Raw genomic sequence first — 6000 nt, forward strand, 5'->3', positions numbered from 1 at the left:
CTGGCCCGGTGACCTTTGGGACATGGTTTAACCCCCTATAGGAAAGCGCTATCATCATGAATCGTTCAGATCACTTACAACTCAATAGATTCTACCTTCCTGTAACGTTTCAGCCTGATTGGACCTTGTTTTCACACAAATGAACCCAGAATGATGTGAAAATGTGCTTCGTGCAACATAATTCTGGGTGCCATTTAAAAACCATAAGTGCTAATAACTCCATTCCTTTTTGGGGTTGTAGGGGCTTGTAAATGGAGTACTCTAAAACAAACCTGACCTCTCTAGGTCATTGAGAAGAAAAGTTATTAGCCCACAAAGGTGTAACTGGACTACTTCTTTAAAGTGACACCAGGCCCGGTGACCTTTGGGACATGGTTTGACCCCCTTAGGAATGTACTATCATCATAAAATGTTCAGATCACCTACAGCTCAATAGATTCTACCTTCCTGTAGCATTTCAGCCTGATTGGACCTTGTTTTCACACAAATGGACCCAGAACGATGTGAAATTTTGCTTCGTGCAACATAATTCTGGGTGCCATTTACAAACCGTAAGTGCTAATGACTCCATTCCTTTTTGGGGTAATAGGGGCTGTTGATTGGAGTACCCTAAAACAAACCTGACCTCTCTGAGACATTCAGAAGCCAAGTTATAAGCCCTCAAATGTGTGTTTGGAATACCGCCTTTAAGGAACAAGTGATCCGGTGACCTTTATGACCTGATTTGACGCCCGTAGGAATGTGCTATCATCACGAAACACATGAATCATTTACAGCTCAATAGATTCTACTTTTCTGTGACATTTCAGCCTGATTGAAGCTTTTTTCTGAGAAATGGACCCGGAATGATGTGAAATTGTGCTTTGTGCGACATAATTCTGGGCGCCATTTAATAACCATAAGTGCTAATGACTCCATTCCTTTTTGGGGTTATAGGGGCTGTTAATTGGAGTACTCTAAAACAAACCTGACCTCTCTGAGACATTCAGAAGCCAAGTTATAAGCCCCCAAATGTGTGTTTAGAAAGCAGCCTTGAAGGAACAAGTGATCCGGTGACCTTTATGACCTAACTTGACCCCCTTAGGAATGTGCTATCATCATGAAACACAGGAATCAATTACAACTCAATAGATTCTACTTTTCTGTGACGTTTCAGCCTGATTGAAGATTTTTTCTGAGAAATGGACCCAGAATGATGTGAAATTGTGCTTTGTGCGACATAATTCTGGGTGCCATTTAAAAACCATGAGTACTAATGACTCCATTCCTTTTTGGGGTTGTAGGGGCTGGTAAATGGAGTACTCTAAAACAAACTTGGCTTCTCTAGGACATTTAGAAGAAAAGTTATAAGTCCACAAAGGTGTAACAGGACTACTTCTTTAAAGTGACACCTGGCCCGGTGACCTTTGGGACATGGTTTAACCCCCTATAGGAAAGCGCTATCATCATGAATCGTTCAGATCACTTACAACTCAATAGATTCTACCTTCCTGTAACGTTTCAGCCTGATTGGACCTTGTTTTCACACAAATGAACCCAGAATGATGTGAAAATGTGCTTCGTGCAACATAATTCTGGGTGCCATTTAAAAACCATAAGTGCTAATGACTCCATTCCTTTTTGGGGTTGTAGGGGCTTGTAAATGGAGTACTCTAAAACAAACCTGACCTCTCTAGGTCATTGAGAAGAAAAGTTATTAGCCCACAAAGGTGTAACTGGACTACTTCTTTAAAGTGACACCATGCCCGGTGACCTTTGGGACATGGTTTGACCCCCTTAGGAATGTACTATCATCATAAAATGTTCAGATCACCTACAGCTCAATAGATTCTACCTTCCTGTAGCATTTCAGCCTGATTGGACCTTGTTTTCACACAAATGGACCCAGAACGATGTGAAATTTTGCTTCGTGCAACATAATTCTGGGTGCCATTTACAAACCGTAAGTGCTAATGACTCCATTCCTTTTTGGGGTAATAGGGGCTGTTGATTGGAGTACCCTAAAACAAACCTGACCTCTCTGAGACATTCAGAAGCCAAGTTATAAGCCCTCAAATGTGTGTTTGGAATACCGCCTTTAAGGAACAAGTGATCCGGTGACCTTTATGACCTGATTTGACGCCCTTAGGAATGTGCTATCATCACGAAACACAGGAATCATTTACAGCTCAATAGATTCTACTTTTCTGTGACATTTCAGCCTGATTGAAGCTTTTTTCTGAGAAATGGACCCGGAATGATGTGAAATTGTGCTTTGTGCGACATAATTCTGGGCGCCATTTAATAACCATAAGTGCTAATGACTCCATTCCTTTTTGGGGTTATAGGGGCTGTTAATTGGAGTACTCTAAAACAAACCTGACCTCTCTGAGACATTCAGAAGCCAAGTTATAAGCCCCCAAATGTGTGTTTAGAAAGCAGCCTTGAAGGAACAAGTGATCCGGTGACCTTTATGACCTAACTTGACCCCCTTAGGAATGTGCTATCATCATGAAACACAGGAATCAATTACAACTCAATAGATTCTACTTTTCTGTGACGTTTCAGCCTGATTGAAGGTTTTTTCTGAAAAATGGACCCGGAAGGATGTGAAATTGTGCTTCGTGCAACATAATTCTGGGTGCCATTTAATAACTATAAGTGTTAATGAATCCATTCCTTTTTGGGGTTATAGTGGCTGTTAATTGGAGTACTCTAAAACAAACCTGACCTCTCTAGGTCATTCAGAAGAAAAGTTATAAGCCCACAAAGGTGTAACTGGACTACTTCTTTAAAGTGACACCAGGCCCGGTGACCTTTGGGACATGGTTTGACCCCCTTAGGAATGTAATATCATCATAAAACGTTCAGATCACCTACAACTCAATAGATTCTACCTTCCTGTAGCGTTTCAGCCTGATTGGACCTTGTTTTCACACAAATGTACCCAGAATGATGTGAAATTGTGCTTCGTGCAACATAATTCTGGGTGCCATTTAAAAACCATAAGTGCTAATGACTCAAATCCTTTTTAGGGTAATAGGGGCTGTTGATTGGAGTACCCTCAAACAAACCTGACCTCTCTAAGACATTCAGAAGCCAAGTTATAAGTCCCCAAATGTGTGTTTGGAATACCGCCTTTAAGGAACAAGTGATCCGGTGACCTTTATGACCTAACTTGATCCCTTTAGGAATGTGCTATCATCATGAAACACAGGAATCAATTACAACTCAATAGATTTTACTTTTCTGTGATGTTTCAGCCTGATTGAAGCTTTTTTCTGAGACATGGACCCGGAATGATGTGAAATTGTGCTTTGTGCAACATAATTCTGGGTGCCATTTAATAACCATAAGTGCTAATGACTCCATTCCTTTTTTGGGTTATAGGGGCTGTTAATTGGAGTACTCTAAAACAAACCTGACCTCTCTAGGACATTCAGAAGAAAAGTTATAAGCCCACAAAGGTGTAACTGGACTACTTTTTTAAAGTGACACCAGGCCCTGTGACCTTTGGGACATGGTTTGACCCCCTTAGGAATGTGCTATCATCATGAAACGTTCAGATCACTTACAAATCAGTAGATTCTACCTTCCTGTAACGTTTCAGCCTGATTGGACCTTGTTATCACACAAATGGACCCAGAATGATGTGAAATTGTGCTTCGTGCAACATAATTCTGGGTGCCATTTAAAAACCATAAGTGCTAATGACTCCATTCCTTTTTGGGGTAATAGGGGCTGTTGATTGGAGTACCCTCAAATAAACCTGACCTCTCTGAGACATTCAGAAGCCAAGTTATAAGCCCCCAAATATGTGTTTGGAATACCTCCTTTAAGGAACAAGTGGTCCGGTGACCTTTATGACCTGATTTGACCCCCTTAGGAATGTGCTATCATCATGAAACACAGGAATCATTTACAACTCAATAGATTCTACTTTTCTGTGACGTTTCAGCCTGATTGAAGCTTTTTTTTTTGAGAAATGGACCCGGAATTATGTGAAATTGTGCTTTGTGCGACACAATTCTGGGTGCCATTTAATAACCATAAGTGCTAATGACTCCATTCCTTTTTGGGGTTAGGGGGCTGTTAATTGGAGTACCCTAAAACAAACCAGACCTCTCTAGGACATTCAGAAGAAAAGTTATAAGCCCACAAAGGTATAACTGGATTACTTAATTAAAGTGACACCAGGCCCGGTGACCTTTGGGACATGGTTTGACCCCCTTAGGAATGTGCTATCATCATGAAACGTTCAGATCACTTACAACTCAATAGATTCTACCTTCCTGTAACGTTTCAGCCTGATTGGACCTTGTTATCACACAAATGGACCCAGAATGATTTGAAATTGTGCTTCGCGCAACATAATTCTGGGTGCCATTCAAAAACCATAAGTGCTAATGACTCCATTCCTTTTTGGGGTAATAGGGGCTGTTGATTGGAGTACCCTCAAACAAACCTGACCTCTCTGAGACATTCAGAAGCCAAGTTATAAGCCCCCAAATGTGTGTTTTGAATACCGCCTTTAAGGAACAAGTGATCCGGTGACCTTTATGACCTGATTTGACGCCCTTAGGAATGTGCTATCATCATGAAACACAGGAATCATTTACAACTCAATAGATTCTACTTTTCTGTGACGTTTCAGCCTGATTGGACCTTGTTATCACACAAATGGACCCAGAATGATGTGAAATTGTGCTTCGTGCAACATAATTCTGGGTGCCATTTAATAACCATAAGTGCTAATGACTCCATTCCTTTTTGGGGTTGTAGGGGCTGTTAATTGGAGTACTCTAAAACAAACCTGACCTCTCTAGGACATTCAGAAGAAAAGTTATAAACCCACAAAGGTGTAACTGGACTACTTCTTTAAAGTGACACCAGGCCCGGTGACCTTTGGGACATGGTTTGACCCCCTTAGGAATGTACTATCATCATAAAACGTTCAGATCACCTACAACTCAATAGATTCTACCTTCCTGTAGCGTTTCAGCCTGATTGGACCTTGTTTTCACACAAATGGACCCAGAATGATGTGAAATTGTGCTTCGTGCAACATAATTCTGGTTGCCATTTAAAAACCATAAGTGCTAATGACTGAAATCCTTTTTGGAGTAATAGGGGCTGTTGATTGGAGTACCCTATAACAAACCTGACCTCTCTGAGACATTCAGAAGCCAAGTTATAAGCCCCCAAATGTGTGTTTGGAATACCGCCTTTAAGGAACAAGTGATCCGGTGACCTTTATGACCTGATTTGACGCCCTTAGGAATGTGCTATCATCATGAAACACAGGAATCATTTACAGCTCATTAGATTCTACTTTTCTGTGACGTTTCAGCCTGATTGAAGCTTTTTTCTGAGAAATGGACCCGGAATGATGTGAAATTGTGCTTTGTGCGACATAATTCTGGGTGCCATTTAATAACCATAAGTGCTAATGACTCCATTCCTTTTTGGGATTATAGGGGCTGTTAATTGGAGTACTCTAAAACAAACCTGACCTCTCTAGGACATTCAGAAGAAAAGTTATGAGCCCACAAAGGTGTAACTGGACTACTTTTTTAAAGTGACACCAGGCCCTGTGACCTTTGGGACATGGTTTGACCCCCTTAGAAATGTGCTATCATCATGAAACGTTCAGATCACTTACAAATCAGTAGATTCTACCTTCCTGTAACGTTTCAGCCTGATTGGACCTTGTTATCACACAAATGGACCCAGAATGATGTGAAATTGTGCTTCGTGCAACATAATTCTGGGTGCCATTTAAAAACCATAAGTGCTAATGACTCCATTCCTTTTTGGGGTAATAGGGGCTGTTGATTGGAGTACCCTCAAATAAACCTGACCTCTCTGAGACATTCAGAAGCCAAGTTATAAGCCCCCAAATATGTGTTTGGAATACCTCCTTTAAGGAACAAGTGGTCCGGTGACCTTTATGACCTGATTTGATGCCCTTAGGAATGTGCTATCATCATGAAACACAGGAATCATTTACAACTCAATAGA

Source organism: Nothobranchius furzeri, unplaced genomic scaffold (genome assembly GCF_043380555.1).
Source record: "Nothobranchius furzeri strain GRZ-AD unplaced genomic scaffold, NfurGRZ-RIMD1 Scf029, whole genome shotgun sequence".
Classification (NCBI taxonomy): domain Eukaryota; kingdom Metazoa; phylum Chordata; class Actinopteri; order Cyprinodontiformes; family Nothobranchiidae; genus Nothobranchius; species Nothobranchius furzeri.